Source organism: Pongo abelii, chromosome 4 (assembly GCF_028885655.2).
Source record: "Pongo abelii isolate AG06213 chromosome 4, NHGRI_mPonAbe1-v2.0_pri, whole genome shotgun sequence".
Taxonomy (NCBI): domain Eukaryota; kingdom Metazoa; phylum Chordata; class Mammalia; order Primates; family Hominidae; genus Pongo; species Pongo abelii.
This window is the reverse complement of record NC_071989.2, coordinates 124,045,120-124,063,969: the sequence shown is the minus strand read 5'-3', so window position 1 is coordinate 124,063,969 and position 18,850 is coordinate 124,045,120. Positions and strand designations below refer to the sequence as shown.

The 18,850-nt window shown below is 40.6% G+C and overlaps 1 long non-coding RNA gene across 1 annotated transcript; it reads right to left on the bottom strand.

Annotated features, from left to right (window-relative positions):
• Positions 1-390: 390 nt before the first annotated feature.
• On the bottom strand, positions 391-17,527 carry LOC129059503 (uncharacterized). The gene is made up of 3 exons (XR_008525448.2): positions 14,745-17,527; positions 6,481-6,577; positions 391-1,783 (listed from the first exon to the last, which is right to left on the bottom strand). It is a non-coding gene; the product is annotated as an uncharacterized LOC129059503 (long non-coding RNA).
• Positions 17,528-18,850: the final 1,323 nt, after the last annotated feature.

Here is an 18,850-nt window from a genome sequence, read left to right as displayed (position 1 = left end):
TTACTAGCAGAAATTCCAGTGTTTTCTGTCCAGGGGTTCTCTGGCCCTAGATATCTTCCCAGTGATGTTGTCAACATGAATTAGAAATTTACTGTCATCAGGCCAGACGTGGTGGCTCACGCCTGTAATCCCAGCACTTTGGGAGGCCAAGGTGGGTGGAACACGAGGTCAGGAGATGGAGACCATCCTGGCTAACATGATGAAACCCCGTCTCTACCAAAAAATACAAAAAATTAGCCAGGCGTGGTGGCGGGTGCCTGTAGTCCCAGCTACTTTGGAGGCTGAGGCAAGAGAATGGCATGAACCCGGGAGGCAGAGCTTGCAGTGAGCTGAGATCGCGCCACTGCACTCCAGCCTGGGCGACAGAGCCAGACTCCCTCTCAAAAAAAAAAAAAGAAAAAAGAAATTTACTGCCATCACTAACACTACTCTTTCTAAAGTGATTCTGGAATAGGCTCCTTGAGGCTAGTGAGGGCCAGGGTTAGGTGCAGAAGTTGTACATTCTGCTAAATGTTGTAGGGTTGGTTCCCCAGAAACAGATGCCGAGATGGAGTTTGGGTTGCAAGATGTTTATTAGGGATCAATACCTATGACAGGAGGGGGTTAAAGCAGGATTAGGTAGAGGGAGAAGTTGACAGCAATGTAGGTCAACCCAGCAGGGAGCTCTAGAGTGGGTATCGTCCTTCAGAGTTGTCCCAAAACAAATATCCAGGGATTTATAATCCTGAAACAAATGGCCAGGCCTTGTTCAGTCACCAGATGCACAGTGCCCAGGATGGGCATGACTTTGGGCAAAGTGAGTCTCTGCAGCTGAGGCAAAACCAGAAGAAGCTAACAGCTGTAGACTGTTTCTGATTGCACTACCCACCGCTTGTCAGCAAATCCTTCCTTGAAGAGGGATCTCAATGCTTCATACCTGTGTCTACCACATTGATGGGTTAGTCCAAACCAAGGAGGGAGGTATGCCGCTTTATTCCTCGTCCTATTCAAGTCTTTTAATCTCATCTCTTGAAAAGGAAGTCAGAATTGCAGACATGAGCACCTTTACAAGTTAGGCAACAAGCCTGAGCTTGCCACTAACATTTATCCATCCATCCAGCAAGTAAGCATTTATGGAGCATCTATCCTGTGCCAGGCACTGTGTTAAGTGCTGGAGATTGAGACATTAATAATTGACCTCAAGTGCTACAGCCAGCTGAGCAGATACCTCATGGATGGGCTTCCCAGTCACATGGAATCCTTTCACTGTGGGAATAGCTTTGATACACAGTGGGACCCTTTCATCAAACCCAATTGATCCAGTGTTGACACTCAACCCAAGCTGATGCAATCCAATTTCCTACTCTGGAATGTGTAAATTGTAGTGGAAACACTTGTGAATGTGGGGTGTCGAAGCAGAGAGGCATTAATGGCAGGGCCCTGGAGAGGAGGTTCATGCACACCACGTATCATCGTTTTAATATCAAAACACTGAAAATAACTCACATACCCATTAATGGAAGATTAAGTAACTGGTCATGCAGCCATATAGTAGAATATATATAGCCACTAAAATTATAATGATAAGCTCTATTTATTCCCATGGTATATATCCATAACATGTTATTTTAAAAAGCAGCATTTAAATATGTTAAAATGGAAAGATTCAATGCATATAAAATATCTGCTTATCGCTGGATTATAGAAATTAAGCCTGTGTTTCACTTTCTTCTTAAAATCTTTTCTCATCCTCTGAATCTTCTGCAACAAACATATGAAGCCAGCACCATCCTCATACCAAAGCCTGACAGAGACACAACAAAAAAAAGAGAATTTTAGACCAATATCCCTGATGAACATTGATACAAAAATCCTCAATAAAATACTGGCAAACTGAATCCAGCAGCACATCAAAAAGCTTATCCATCACGATCAAGGTGGCTTCATCGCTGGGATGCAAGGCTGGTTCAACATACACAAATCAAGAAACGTAATCCATCACATAAAAAGAACCAAAGACAAAAACCACATGATTATCTCAATATATGCAAAAGGCCTTTGACAAAATTCAACAGCGTTTCATGCTAAAAACTCTAAATATACTAGGTATTGATGGAATGTATCTCAAAATAATAAGAGCTATTTATGACAAACCTACAGCCAATATCATACTGAATGGGCAAAAACTGGAAGCATTCCCTTTCAAAACTGGTACAAGACAGGGATGCCCTCCCTCACCACTCCTATTCAACATAGCGTTGGAAGTTCTGGCCAGGGCAATCAGGCAGGAGAAAGAAATAAAGGGTATTCAATTAGGAAAAGAGGAAGTCAAATGGTCCCTGTTTGCAGACGACATGATTGTATATCTAGAAAACCCCATCATCTCAGCCCAAAATCTCCTTAAGCTGATAAGCAACTTCAGCAAAGTCTCAGGATGCAAAATCAATGTGCAAAAATCACAAGCATTCCTATACACCAATAACAGACAAACAGAGATCCAAATCATGAGTGAACACCTATTCACAATTGCTACAAAGAGAATAAAATACCTAGGAATCCAACTTATGAGGGATGTGAAGGACCTCTTCAAGGAGAACTATAAACCACTACTCAATGAAATAAAAGAGGACACAAACAAATGGAAAAACATTCCATGCTCATGGATAGGAAGAATCAATATCGTGAAAATGGTCATACTGTCCAATGTAATTTATAGATTCAATGCCATCCCCATCAAGCTACCAATGACTTTCTTCACAGAATTGGAAAAAACTACTTTAAAGTTCATATGGAACCAAAAAAGAGCCTGCATTGCCAAGACAATCCTAAGCCAAAAGAACAAAGCTGGAGACATCATGCTACCTGACTTCAAACTATACTACAAGGCTGCAGTAACCAAAACAGCATGGTACTGATACCATACAGATATATAGACCAAAGGAACAGAACAGAGGCCTCAGAAATAACACTACACATCTACAAACATCTGATCTTTGACAAACCTGAGAAAAACCAGAAATGGGGAAAGGATTCCCTATTTAATAAATGATGCTGGGAAAGGTGGCTAGCCATATGTAGAAAGCTAAAATTGCATCCGTTCCTTACACCTTATCAAAAATTAAGTCAAGATGGATTAAAGAATTAAATGTCAGACCTAAAACCATAAAAGCCCTAGAAGAAAACCTAGGCAATACCATTCAGGACATAGGCATGGGCGAGGACTTCATGACTAAAACACCAAAAGTAATGGCAACAAAAGCCAAAATTGGCAAATGGTATCTAATTAAACTAAAGAGCTTCTGCACAGCAAAAGAAACTACCATCAGAGTGAACAGGCAACGTACAGAATGGAAGAAAAATTTTGCAATCTACCCATCTGACAACGGGCTAATATCCAGAATCTACAAAGAACTTAAACAAATTTACAAGAAAAAATCAAACAACCCTATCAAAAAGTGGGCAAAGGATATGAACAGACACTTTTCAAAAGAAGACCTTTATGCAGCCAACAGACACGTGAAAAAATGCTCATCATCACTGGTCATCAGAGAAATGCAAATCAAAACCACAATGAGATACCATCTCAGGCCAGTTAGAATAGCAATCATTAAAAAGTCAGGAAACAACAGATGCTGGAGAGGATGTGGAGAAATAGGAACAATTTTACACTGTTGGTGGGACTGTAAACTAGTTCAACCATTATGGAAGATAGTGTGGTGATTCCTCAAGGATCTAGAACTAGAAATACCATTTGACCCAGCCATCCCATTACTGGGTATGTACCCAAAGGATTATAAATCATGCTACTATAAAGACACATGCACAGGTATGTTTATTGCGGCACTATTCACAATAGCAAAGACTTGGAACCAACCCAAATGTCCGTCAGTGATAGACTGGATTATGAAAATGTGGCATATATCCACCATGGAATACTATGCAGCCATAAAAAAGGATGAGTTCATGTCCTTTGTAGGGACATGGATGAAGCTGGAAACCTTAATTCTGAGCAAACTGTCGCAAGGACAGAAAACCAAACACTGCATGTTCTCACTCATAGGTGGAAACTGAACAAAGAGAACACGTGGACACAGGGCAGGGAACATCACACACTGGGGCCTGTCGTGGGGTGGGGGGATGGGGGAGGGATAGCATTAGGAGAAATACCTAACGTAAATGACAAATTAATGGGTGCAGCAAACCAACATGGCACAAGTATACATATGTAACAAACCTGCACCTTGTGCACATGTACCCTAGACTTAAAGCATAATAAAAACAAAAAAAAAGCAATTGAAACTTAAGTACAATATGATTCATATAGGTTGCTATTATTATTATCATTATTATTTTAAGTATGAGCTCAGATGACTCAACTTGAAGTAAAGATTCCTAGCAGCTCATGAGCTCTGCTACGAGAGGAATGTCCATGAAACGCTTGGGCCGACAGATCACATCTTCTCCTTCTGCCCTTCCTCCCACTGCCCCAGTGTGCAAGTTGCTCAGAACACTCAGCTGTGAGCTGACTCTTCCTAAAATAACTAGAACAGTCCCCTATGTTTTCCACATGGGATATCAGTGCTCCTCTCACATTTTTTTAAGCCTCGATCTTTATATTTTAATTCATTTTCCATTTCATTTCTGTAAGACTTTCCTGGTTGTGAAATGTTAGTGTGGTCAGTTCATGTTTCATTAACTTCCCCTCAAGCTTATGGAGATTTCTGGTTTGCTAAGGACATGTGGATATGGCCAGGCCCACAAATGTTGGCTGTGCACTGACTCTTTCTAACAAAATTCAAGGGGAATTCCCAGTGTGGTGAGAAAGGCACATCCTACTGACAGGAAGAGGGAGGGAAAGGGTGAAGCTGAAACATAAGCAACTTCCTAGGAGCGGCAGTGTCTACGGAATGCATTAAGAAAGAGGGACTGCTGGCCGGGCGCAGTGGCTCACGCCTGTAATCCCAGCACTTTGGGAGGCCGAAGCGGGTGGATCACGAGGTCAGGGTTCGAGACCAGCCTGACCAACATGGTGAAACCCCGTCTCTACTAAAAATACAAAAATTAGCTGGGCGTGGTGGTGGGCGCCTGTAATCCCAGCTACTCAGGAGGCTGAGGCAGGAGAATTGCTCAAACCCAGGAGGCGGAAGTTGCAGTGAGCCAAGATCGCGCCACTGTACTCCAGCTTGGGCGACAGAGTGAGACTCCGTCTAAAAAAAAAAAAAGAAAAAGAAAAAAGAAAGAGGGACTGCCAAGAACATGGTGCACTTGTTAGTCCCATAGGAGCAGAGCACAGCCTCAGCATTGTTACCTCTGGATAAGAACATGCATGAATTCAGAGACTAGGAAGTTCCAATCTCTTCAAGGATTAAGTTAGAGAATCCTAAGGGATAAAAGTCTGGCCATACAGTTCCAGGAAGAAGCTCCAACATCTGTTCCATCTGTGTCTGGGCCCAGACTAGGACACCGTGAAGCCAACTGGCAAAATGTATTATTTCCCCTGGCCAGAAGCATAGCATCTTTAGAAATGTAAATTCTCCTTGACTTTCCTCCCTATTCTGTACGTTGTTTTCATTGTTGGGTTTTGTTTTTCTTCTTGTCAGATTTTCTTCCTAACTACTTCAAACCTTGACCTTGGACACACCTCAAAAAGAAAAATGCTGCCACCACAGATTCTGTGAGCCTGGAAGACAGTAGCTTTGGGAGGCAGGGAAGAGAATCAAGAATGATCAGATAAATTCTGATCATTCTACTATTATTTAGAAATGGCTCTAGATGTGTTATATACACTTGAATTTCATCTCATGAAACTCCTATAGGATCTGCCTGTATCTTTCCACTACCATAGAAGTGCCTAAGTGGTTGGGCCGGGTGCAGTGGCTCACGCCTGTAATCCCAGCACTTTGGGAGGTCGAGGCGGGTGGATCATGAGGTCAGGAGATTGAGACCATCCTGGCTAATACGGTGAAACCCTGTCTCTACTAAAAATACAAAAAATTTGCCAGGTATGGTGGCGGGCACCTATAGTCCCAGCTACTCGGGAGGCTGAGGCAGGAGAATTGCTTGAACCAGAAAGGTAGAGGTTGCAGCGAGCAGAGATCACGCCACTCCACTCCAGCCTGGGCGACAGATTGAGATTCCCTCTCAAAAAGAAAAAAAAAGTGCCTTAGTGTTAACAATGGTGTGATGAGTAACACTTTACCTTTATCATTTCTACCCCAATTATTGATCCTTTATGAATAATCACACCTTGACTTACACACAGCTGCTTTGCTTCTGTAAATTAAGAATTAAATTGTGTTTCCTTTTCATCTTTATCCCTAGTCCTAGATTTGATCTATTGGTTTTATAAATGTATAATCATAGATAATTCATTTTATCAAATTTGATTGGATCTATTGGTTTTATAAATTTATAATCATAGAACTTTGACAGTCTATAATTATCTACAGGCAAATAACTTCTAATAAGGTGAAACCTTCAAGAGAGTGCCCTGATACTTACATTGGCTTTCACATTGCCCCTGCTGGTAAAATCTTAAAACACTCCTTTCAGGAAGACCAACAGCAGAATAACATTGAATCCCAGAATGTATGATTTCCTGAAAATTACAAGCCAGTCATCTGAGTTAATTAAAATGTTAAGACACATGCCCACCATGCAATAGAAATCCAAAATGAAGGCCAGTTGAAGAGTAAAGGATTTATTTAATATTTGTGTCCTTTCTAGTTCATTTCTATTTGGGTTGGTTGGTTTTTTTTTTCTTGGAAATTTGCATATGTGACCTCTTACTCAGATGTTTGCAAGCTTTTGGCCTGGTGCACAAGGAAAGCATTGACAGGGAGGGAGATGTGGAGGAGGATGAAGCCACCAGGAAACGGCAGTGAGACTCATACAATGGTTTTGTTGCTTGTCCCTGGACTCTGATGATTTGTGAACACCATTACACCTTGTTTTGAGAGCATTGTCAGTTTATAGGACGAATAAAGTTTTCTTCAAGGTCATATATTACTTCATAGTGGAGCTGGAGTTCTGCAATCCCTGTGGTGCCTAACACAGAGCTTTGTACACAGGAGACATGACAGAAATGTGTATTTGCTAAATGTAGGTGAATTCCTGAAAGTTGTGTGTGAATTCCATTTTTATAAATTGAATAATACTTTTAAAACATATGGGGGGCATGTTTAAAAGAATACTGCATTGGATCATTTTGTAAAATGAATATCTACCTCAATTTATCTATTCTGCCAGCAGAATTAGGTTTATCAGTTTTCCTTGAAACTGAGCTGAAGGATGTGTGCAGTGGCTCACACCTGTAATCCTAGCATTCTGGGAGTCTGCGGTGGATGAATCTCTTGAGGCCAGGAGTTTGAGACCAGCCTGGCCAACATGGTGAAACCACGTCTCTACTAAAAATACAAAAATTAGCCAGGTGTGGTGGTGCACGACTGTAATCCCAGCTATTGAGGTGGCTGAGGCAAAAGAATCCCTTGAACCCGGGAGGCAGAAGTTGCAGTAAGCCGCGATTGCTCCACTGTACTCCGGCCTGGGCGACAGAGGGAGAATGTCTCAAAAAACAGAAACAAAAAGTGAGTATGAAAATCCTTTGTTCCTCATCTGCAACATGAAGGGCTTAGACTCTTGGATTGATCTTGATTATTTCTACCAGCACTAAAATTCCGCAGTTTAAAAATCTAACTCCAATTAACATAAAATTTTGAAAGGTGAGAGATCTGGCCACCTTTGCTGCTTTGAGGTACAGGAGAAGAAAAATAAATTTTTCTTCAACCCTCATAGGTTCTGAGTTAGAACAGCTCCCTGTAACAAAAGGCAGATTAACAAGAGAAAAACAAGCAGATGTTTATTTATATATATATTTCATATATACATGGGAGACACCCAGGGAACGAGTAGTTTTCAAAAAGGTGGCTTTGAATTCCAGCTAAATAGCATCATCAACAAAGAATAGTACATTTTTAAGTAGTGACAAGACAAAGCGAAAGGATTTTAAGCCTCCAGGAGTGGCAATGCCTGGAGGGCAAATGAATGGCAGATAAAGGCCAGTTAGTAAAGCTCGACCATATTCAGGTTCATAAGGTTCTAAAACTGTCTTCAGTGCTTAACCTTTATTCTCTCGGGTAGAGAAGCAGGCAGGATACCTTTTCTCTTTGTGAGTCTATATCCTGCTTTTAGGCAAATAGAGGATGAGCAAAGAGCTTTCCTGAATCTGCTTCTTCATTGCCTTCAGCTCAATCCTTCATATTTTAGGGTAAGATATTCTGGTTTTCCACAAAGGGATAGGGAGAAAAGGCAGTGACTCTTCTCAAGATTTGTGTTCTTTCCATTTATTCATAACAAACTCCTTATTGCAATTATATTATCCTGAAACAACAATTATTTGTATCAAGTCAGAACCACCTCTGACATTAGGCAGAGCTCTACTGTGAAGTCAGTAGCGTATTGTTTGCTTTTAGATATGTTTAATTCTTAACTAGAAACTAACTGAGCTCTCCTGGATAGAAATAGGATCAATTGAGCATTTCTCCCTCCTGTGGGGGCTGACTGTAAAAGATATGATGTATCTTAATGGCAAAATCACACAATTAAGGCACTGAGTGTATGTGTTCCCGCAGGAAAAAAAATCAAGCACATGCTTTCTTGTTTTTGTTTTTTGTTGTTGTTTTTTTTTTAAATCAGCCCTCTCTGATTGTTTTTTGGTTTTGATTATGTAATTAACTGCAATCAAATGTACTGATGGATTATGTTCATTCAGCAAACCTTCTCTTAGACCAAATATCGTGCATACCTTTATAAAATGAAACGGTATGTTGACTCCTATTACAACTAGCATGTTGTCAGGACAAAAAATTCTTGATAATTAACATCTCTCTCTCCAACTTCTTCATTTAAAAAGCACAGTGACTTTCATGCTTTAATAGAAATAGCATGATTTTAAAAAATAAGTCAAACAGTTCAGAAAATGCCTACAAAATCCACTATTTAGGTGCAGTGGCCCTTAACTGTGGTGGACAGTGTTACAGACATTTCTCCATGTTTATACAGAGAGAAAAATGGATGGAAGGAGAGATGGAGGTATGGATGGATAGAAAAAAGAAGGAAGGAAAGAAACTCATGCCATATATGTGCTCTGGGTTGAAAAATTTTGTTTTTAAATATTTTCTAATTTTTAAATAGTTTTACATTTACAGAACAGTCGCAGAGACAATACCTAGGGCATAAGGGAACCCTCAGAGTTTCTCCTATTGTTAATGTCTCACATTAGTATATTAAATACATTAGTCAGTTAAAACTACTGAATAAATATTGATATACTATAATTAACTAAAGTCCACACTTTATTTGAATTTCTTTTCACCTGCTTTTCTTTTTCTGGTCCAGGATTCTATCCAGGATACCACATCATATTAGTCATTGTGTCTCCTTGGACTTCGCTGGACTGTGACAGTTTCTCAGACTTTCCTTGTGTTTGATGACCTTGACAGTTTTGAAGAGTACAAATCAGGGTACTTTGGAGACTGGCCCTCAATTTGTCTATGTTATTCTCCTGATTATATTTGGAGTTACGGATTCGTGGGAGGAAGAGAACAGAGGTAAAGCATCATTCTCATCTTATCATATCAAGGGTGCATGCCATGAACACAACTTATCACCAATGCTGGGCTTGATTCCAGGGCTGAGGCAGTGTTTGTCAGGTTTCTCCACTCTTTGTCCCCCCTTCTGTACTCTACTTATTGGATGGAAGTCACTGTGTGCAGCCTGGACTTAAGGGACAGGATGTTATGCTTTACCTACTTGAGGGGGACAGTGCATACATACATTACTCGGAATTCTTTCGTACAGATTTGCCTATTCTTATTTATGTATTTATTTATTTATTTACTCAATATATTTATTTGTGTCAGTATGGACACAAGGATATGTATTTTATTATTTTGGTTATAATCCAATACTGTTATTATTTTGTTGTTCAAATTGTTTCAGCTTTGGCCATGGGGAGCTCTTTCGGTTGGCTTCTGAGTCTAGGTGACATACATCCGTTGTTTTGTTATTTGAGCATCTCCTTAGTTTCTGGCACCATGGGACGCTGCAGGCTCAGCCCTGCCCCAGCTCTAGTATCAGCTATTTCTCCAGAGAGCCCTGTTTCCCTTTACTATAGAATGGCATTTGGAATACAAGATCTGTGTGCTGGGTGTCCTCATTGCCCTATAGGGTAGCACTTCTTTTTGTTTTGCTTCTTCTAGACCCTCTCAGCTGGCAGAGCAAAGAAACATGTGTGTATACTAACCAGTGTATGTATGTGTATAGGGAAAATTCTCAAACCATGTTCTTCCTCTGTTCTCACATCACCACAACAATCATCAACAGAGAAGATGTCTGTGACCAAATGTGTGCGGGTTTCCCTCACAAACCAAGGAGTGGACCCCAGCTGGGTATCCTCCAATTCAGTTCTGACACTGTCTATACAGAGATAGCATCAGATCCCACAGGTTGAGGGCTCAGTCCCAACACCACCCTAATCCTTCCCTTTGAGGTGCAGGTCTGAGGCTCCTAGAACATCTGACCAACTGGCTTCAAGTTGGGGTTCCCACGACCCCTTCTGGTTTTGACTAATTTGCTAGGCTGGCTCACAGAACTCAGGAAAACACGTATGTTTGCCAGTTTATTACAAAGGATATTTTAAAGGATATAAATAAACAGCTAGACGAAGAGATACAAAAGGCGAGGTCTGGAAGGGCCCTGAATGCAGGAGGTTTTGTCCCTGTGGAGTTGGGGTGCACCACCCTCCCAGCACATGGATGAGTTCTTCACCTATCTATTGGCCTCTAGGTGTTCAGCTCTCTGGAAGCTCCCCAAACCCTATCCTTTGGGATTTTTAATGGAACCTTCATTATAGGCAAAATTGACAGCCATGTAGAAAGGTGATTGGACAAAAAGGGTGTGATCTCATATGTGAGTTCATACACTGACGAGGAAAGCCAGGGAGGCCAGACCTGTTCAGATTCTTCTTGGCCTCTCTGTGCAGCATTCCTTCCTCCAGAGTATGGGGCAGGAGCCTCTCTGGAAGCAGGGCCTTTTGATCCACAATCAGATTAGAGTCCTGCCTTCAGCAGGCAAGAGGAGGACAGGAAAAGGAGAGAGAGAGAGAGAGATTCAGTTTCCTGAGGCCTGAAGTGCCCCAAGATTATAACAAAAGACTGTAACAAGTGTAACAAGGGCTATGGAAGTTATGAGCCAGGAACTTTGGACAAAAGCCTAGTTCATATATGTATGATGATTATATATATACACATACATAATATATATAATATATATTATGATTATACATAACCATAGTATCACAATAAGCATATGTATAAATATTTCTATATATATCCAGCTGTATCTATACTCAGCTAAACATGAGTTCCCACAGATGTCTCCAATTCTAATCCATTACCACATATTTTGTAGATAATACTACTATGGAGAAGTATAAAGAGAACTTGATTTTCCCCTTTTCTACATAACTCACTTTTCCTATCAATTTTCTTATCTTGAAATTTAGCAACTCCAGCAGACCCTATATTGGAGTGAATTTGTGTATATATGGACATATGTATTTTTTTCTTGCATCTCGTGGGCCCTTTCAGCCTGCAGACTCAAGATTTTATTTACATCTACAAAGTTTATTTAAGAAATCATATTCTTAAATATGTTTGGGGTTCTATTTATTCAGTTCTGTACTTTAGAAATACTAATTGTGTGACTGTTGAAGTTCCTTTATCTGTCTTCCATAACTATCACATTATCTAGAATCAATTTTTGTGTCCTTTGTTTTTTTTTCTGTCTCATTGTATGATTTTTCTTAAGCTCGTTTTTTCTTTCTTTCTTCCTAATCTTTCTTTCTTCCATTCCTCCCTTCCTTCCTGCATCTCTTCTAAAGTATAATTATTTTTTCTTTTATTTCTTTTTGAGTTATCCAGGTCTTTTTATTTTCTTCTCTCTTATGTTCTTTAAATTCTCACGTCTGTTCTTCGAGTTCTCTTTTTAGAGAAATCATGCTATCTAACATTTCTTTGAAACTCTACAGGGCTTAATTAATTCCTATGTCTTCAAGCGCATTTTGCTCTTTTCCTCTCTCACTCCTTTTTTTGGTGGTATCTATGTATATGTGCCATGTTATTTATTTAAAATCATTGCTTCTATTGTCAACTGGGGTCAAAAAATAGTGTGAGGAGGGGTAAGAGAGTGAACTAGGGAAGCTGTCTTTGTCTCAGATTATTTCAATAATATCTTATTTCTTTTGGAAGCATGTGTTTTTTTAATTTTTAGATGTTAGCATTGAAGAGGCAATGTGGTGCCCCAAGCTTTAAGACCCAGGCTCTGTGTGCCGGTATCCGAAGAGCAGGTCTTCAAATGTGGATTCATGTGATCTGCCCAGACAAGGAGGCTTGATATGGGTGAGGGTGGCACATCAGCAAAGCTCTCCTTCGGCCCCACAGCCCGGCGTCCTGTGGTTCCTAAACTGTCTCGAGGGATTCCCTGCTTCTCCGCTGGACCATCTACATCCTTAGGCATGACCACACTAAAAGATTTTTTTAGATAAACCTTTCTACAACATAACAATTCCTTGCAAGGAAATGTTTCCAGCTAAAGATCTTAGAAGGTAGGTTTAATTTTCACTTTTCTCCCTCACTTTGCTTTCACAATATTTCAAGTATGCTTTAAGTTTGTGGCCTGGACTTAAGACCATTTCTTTATTTTATTGAAGATAGAGGGTTTTTTGTTTTGTTTTTGTTTTGGTTTGCAGCAGTGGGAAGATCTTTTTGTTTCTGTCCTACTGTTGTTAGATTTTTGAGTAAGTTGTGAGGAGAATGGTGTACTAAGAACGCTTATTCAATTATGTTTAACTGGAACACATAATTATTTCTTAAGTATTTCTTTTCCAAATTGATGAAGCTAGATATTTCAAACACTGGTTGAATGTGCATTTATCAAAAAAAATTGTCAATGTGCTTAAAAGCTTTCAGGGAATAACATCAGAACTCCTCAGCCTAATTTTCAAGGCCTAGTTTGCTTCTCAAACAACACACCCACCCCTCCCTCTCTGCAGCCCTCCACTCCTGAAAGCCTGATCTTTACTTCCTTTAATAAGCCAGTTCATTCCAGCTCCTGTACTCTTGCTTACATAATGCCAGGTGATCTAATATATATGACCAGCCCTGAAATAAGTATGGTGAGTTAGCTTGTTAGTTATTTTTTACATTCACTTGATGAAAGTGGATTAAATGAGGGGAAAAGGCTATTGTAAAGGTTACCACAAAATTGTTTCTATTTGCCTGCAAACTCTGGGATTCCTGCATTGAAAACTTTGATGATCATCAAACCAGAGATAGGTAGGGCAGTATCCTCCCCGCTTTGCAAATGGAAATTGAATCCCTGGATTTTTAATATTCCTGCCGGACTGTTAATGTACAGGGAACTCTCATGGATAGCCTACATTCTTTATAAATTAATAAACCCTCTATTGAGGATACTTTCATCTTTGTAGATGCAGCCCACAGAATACAATAAATCATTTCATTTTTATTTGGTAATGTGATCTTTATTGAGCAATGAATTCTTTGTATATAAGTCAGAAGTTTATTGAGTAAAAAGGAAATGTCTTAATAGTAAGCACTTGTATCATCACTGCATAAATAAGCTTTGAAGTTTCACATTAAGAACTTTGTTCTACTATATTTAGTGGTACTGAAAAGTAATGGAGGGATCTACAAAGCAGACAAGCTTGGTTTTTGCAGAATAATTGAAATTTAATTTTAACAGAAGATGGAATTCTTTGGGATTTTTTACTTGGGGTGAATAAAAGCAAGCATGCAGGTGCTAGGTCAAAAGACATGGCATTTACTGTTGGAGAGTAAGTACTATTGCTTTACAGCCCATTCAAAGATAAGCCTTGTGGCTAAACATTGCATAAACTTGACCTTGGCTCACAGATTTTAGCTTCCATACTTTACTCTTCCCATCTCAAAAGAATAACCAGTCGTGATTACCATGACTGCACCGTTAGGAATGACTAACACCATTTTTCCTGTTTATTTACCCTATTGGGTCATATTATCTTAAGGAACAATGGATAACCGTGTGTGATGCCGGTGACTTCTTGGCCATCAGTGGAACACAGTCAGTCTGAACTTGCATGCATGCCACGTGAATGTTCCAGATCGCCATATGCAGCTGTGACGCCCGCTGGTCAAAGCAGCATATCACGTTTCTAATGAGCCTGTATGTTATTATAATACAGAACATGCAGTCGTAATACAGAACAGGTCACTTACCTTAGTTTGCACCTGCTGCCCTTTGTAGTCAGCTCCTTCCCTTATTCCCAACCTTTGATAACCACTGTTCTTCATCCCTATAGTTTTGTCTTCTCCAGAATGTCATCTAAAAGGACTCATACGGTATGCAGCCTTTGGGGTCTGGTTTATTTCAATTAGCAAAAATGCATTTGAGATTCCTCCATGTTGTTGGATAAAATCACTTAATATTCATATTCATATACCACACTTGCATAGTTTAGATTCTGCTCTGGTGAATCCCTTGAATACAGTTATTAGCTTTTTTATTGCTGTATAACAAATTACCGTAAACTTACAGGCTTAAAACAATTCCCATTATAACCTCAAAGTTTCCATGGGTCTGGAATCCATCCTCTGTCTAAGGTCTCACCAAGTTGCAACCAATGTTGTCCGGGGCTACAATCTCACCTGAGGCTCATGGTCCTCTTCTAAGCTCATTGGCTGTTGGCAGAAGTCCGCTGTAGGACCAAGGTCTCTGTTGTCTTGCTGGCTGTCAGCTGAGCATCTCTCTCAGCTCCTCAGCTATCTCAGGCTGCTGCTTCCTGCCGTGTGGGCCACTCTACAACATAGCTATTTGCTTCTCCGAGGCCAGCAAAAGTATGTCTCTCTTGCTTCAAATCTCTCCCTGCCCCAAATGCTTGGACCCTACCCTCTTTTTTAAAACTTGCCTGATTAGACTGGATCCACCCACGAAAATATTCCTCTTTGTTAATTCAAAGTCAACTGGGTAGGAACCTTAATTACATCTACAAAAATCACTTTACCTTTGCCACATAATGTAATCTAGTCACAGAAGTAAAGTCGTATCATATTCCCACATATTGCCCACACAACGGGGAGGGGATTATTCAGGGTTTGTACACTAGGATGCAGGGATCTGGGGGACTATCTTAAACATTCTACATATCATAATATCCTACTCCTTCCTACCAATTTAAATGCTTCTCAAAATCTCTCTCACATCCCACTTCTTTACAAAGTCTTTCAATGCTCATTTTCGTAGCTAACAAAATTGAGTCTCAGAGAGTATATGACAATGACGCCACTGATTAACAGCAAAGCCAGTACCACAGAGTTATTTCACCTCTGTAGCCCTCACTTTCTGCATAGCAAAGCTAGGAGTTTAATGTGAAAATTTCTCAGGTGTCCCTGGCTCTAACAGCTATAGATGCAGGTGGGATGGCTCCGCGATGAGAAACTGGGCAGGTCACTGTGGGGGAACAGAGCAGTTCAACTTTCATCTTATTCACATATTGTCATACCAAGTAAAATTTTGTGTGAACCAAAATTTCAAGAGCTTCAGAAAAGGAGCTTGAACACCAATGATTTAGCGCCTAGCCTCATCTTATGGATTAGAAACATAAGGACCTTTCTTACTCAACATGTCCAATTCTGGGAAGTGAGATGAAAGCCTTAATTGAGGGGTTGATTTGGATCAGTACAGAGAACAATGGGCTTCTCACAAAAGTAGAGCACAGATCAGGTGTGAAGATGTCCGTGTCTTAATTCTTGGAATTTGTACGTGTTGTTTTATATGCTAAAAGATGCTTGGCAAAAGTGATTCAGTGAAGGGTCTTCAGATGGGGAGATTACCTTGGGTTATCCTGGGGAGTTCTATGTAATCACAGGAGGCCCTAGAAGAGGGAGGTAGAAGATCAGAGAAAAAGAAGACAATATGAAGAGCAGCAGAGAGAGATTTGAAGATGCTATACTCCTGACTTGGAACATGGAGAAAGGGGCCATAAGCCAGGGAATGTAAGGAATGCAGCTCTAGAAACTGGAAAAGACAAGGAAAATATTCTCTCCTGGAGCCTCCAGGAACCAGCCTTTCATTTTGCCTTTAGAGCAGTGAAACTGATTTTAGATTTCTGACCTCCTGCAAGAGAATAAACTTGTCTTGTTTCAAGCTGCTAAACTTGTAATAATCTGTTTCAGCAATAGGACACTGATACGTTAGGCATTAGGAGAGAAGTGTATGTCCAGGGGATATGTCAGAATAGAACAGGGATTCTCAAACTTTTTTGACTGCAACTTTTGATAAGGAATACATTTTACATCAATATCCAATATTGTCAGAGGCGTGTGAACCAGAGCAACTCCATCTTAAACGGGAGCTGGGTAAAATGTGGCTGAAACCTACTGGGCTGCATTCCCAGACGGTGAAGGCATTCTCAGTCACAGGATGAGATAGGAGGTCAGCACAAAATACAGGTCATAAAGACCTTGCTGATAAAACAGGTTGCAGTTGTTAGATATGAGTTCTAAATTTCTTTTCAAAGAATCAATATGTCAGTATGTTCAATTCTTTGCCTTCTACTTTTAACTTAACTTCCTCATAAAGCAATCTTTTTCGATTAGCTGCTTCACCCTGACTAATTCCGATTACCTACTCCACCCTGACTCATTCCGATTACCTGATGCACCCGACTCATTCCGATTACCTGCTCCACCCTGACTCATTCCGATTACCTGATGCACCCTGACTCATTCCGATTACCTGATGCACCCGACTCATTCCGATTACCTGCTCCACCCTGACTCATTCCGATTACCTGATGCACCCTGACTCATTCCGATTACCTGATGCACCCTGACTCATTCCAATTACCTGCTCCACCCTGACTCATTCCGATTACCTGATGCACCCTGACTCATTCCAATTACTTGCTCTGTCATAACCATTTTTCTCGCCAAACCGCTCACCCCTTCACTCTCTTTAAATTAGCCAATCAGAATTAGTTTAGCCTGTGCGGTCTAACCCTGGCCAATAGCAGAACGACACGGCAACAGGGGCCACGTGCGTCAGGGATAAGAACCCCTTCCCCTCCCTTGTCCAAGTGTGCGCTCATCATTGCTCCATCTGTAACGGTGCACCCTTCTATAGAAGTACCTTGCCTTGCTGAGAATTAAAAACAAACATTTATTTTCGAGTACTATTTCTTTTGTGGCACTGAAACTTTATAACACAGTAAAAAAGCCAGCCAAAACCCACCAAAACCAAAATGGCAACGAGAGTGACTTCTGCTCGTCCTCACTGCTACAATCCCACCAGCACCATGACAGTTTACAAATGCCATGGCAACATCAGGAAGTTACCCCATATGGTCTAAAAAGGGGAGGCATGAATAATCCACCCCAAATAACCATAAAAATGTGCAACCAGCAGCTCCCGGGGCTGCTCTGTCTATAGAGTAGCCATTCTTTTATTCCTTTACTTTCTTAATAAACCTGCTTTCACTTTGCACCACGGACTAGCCCTGAATTCATTCTTGCACGAGATCCAAGAACCCTCTCTTGGGGTCTGGATTGGGACTCCTTTCTGGTAACAATATGAATAAACATAGTTGTGAACACACACAGAATAAAAAATCTTGCAAATCAGTATTATTCCACAAAATGTATTGATATTTTCTGTATTATTTTATTCTACTCCATTATTCCATTTTTAAAAAATATTGGTTAGGATCCACTAAATATATTGCATAATCCCTTAATGAGTATCTAACACTGGCATTCAAGGAAGAGAGTAGACTCTGAGAAGTGTAGACTGGGATCCAACTGAAAGGGGCTTTAAATGTCAGCCTCTTGACAGCATATGATAAATGCCTCTTAGTAGCTCATAGTTGGTGCCACTGTCATCAGGGCCCTAACGAAGTACAGACCATATACCAAGTGTTTCTCTAGAATTCTGAATTCTCTCTGTCAGTAGTTCCCAACTGAGGTTGTCTTTGCAACCCAGACTCATTCCAATTACCTGCTGCACCCTGACTCATTCCCGATTACCTGCTCCACCCTGACTCATTCTGATTACCTGATGCACCCTGACTCATTCCGATTCCTGATGCACCCTGACTCATTCCAATTACCTGCTCCACCCTGATTCATTCCGATTATCTGCTCCACCCTCACTCATTCCGATTACCTGATGCACCCTGACTCATAGTTGTCATAACAATGTTGGGCAGTGTCAAGATATTTTTGCTGTTACGACTTGGAGGGGGGGCTGTTGTTGGCATCTAGTGGGTAGAAACCAGGGATGCTGCTGCTAATCATCCTGCAAGGCACAGGACACCCCCCCACAACGATGAATTATCCAGCCCAAAATGTAAGTGCAGAGGTTGAAAGATCCTGCTCTGGCTGGATCTTCTCTCAGTCAGTTGTGTCCAGCAGTAGTTCAATTTCTTTTGAAATCCTTCCCCAGCTCTGTCCTCCCTGTGCTCCAAAACTATGCCTCTCCTACTTGGTGTAAAATATCACAAGCGCTTATGAATTAGGCTTTTGAAAAGTGATGGTTGCATTAAAAAGAGTTTATTATATAGTGAATCTGAAAGTGGTGATTGCGGATATGTGCAAAAGATCATCTTGGCACATGGTGGCCTATTCCAGGTTGCCACTGTCAGTCAATGAAACAAGCAAATTGCAAATTGTTTCAAATCTCCAGAACTACAGGGTAGCTAATTTCTGTCATCTAAACATGCATTTTAGGTTAGTAGATTTTACTGCAATCACATTTA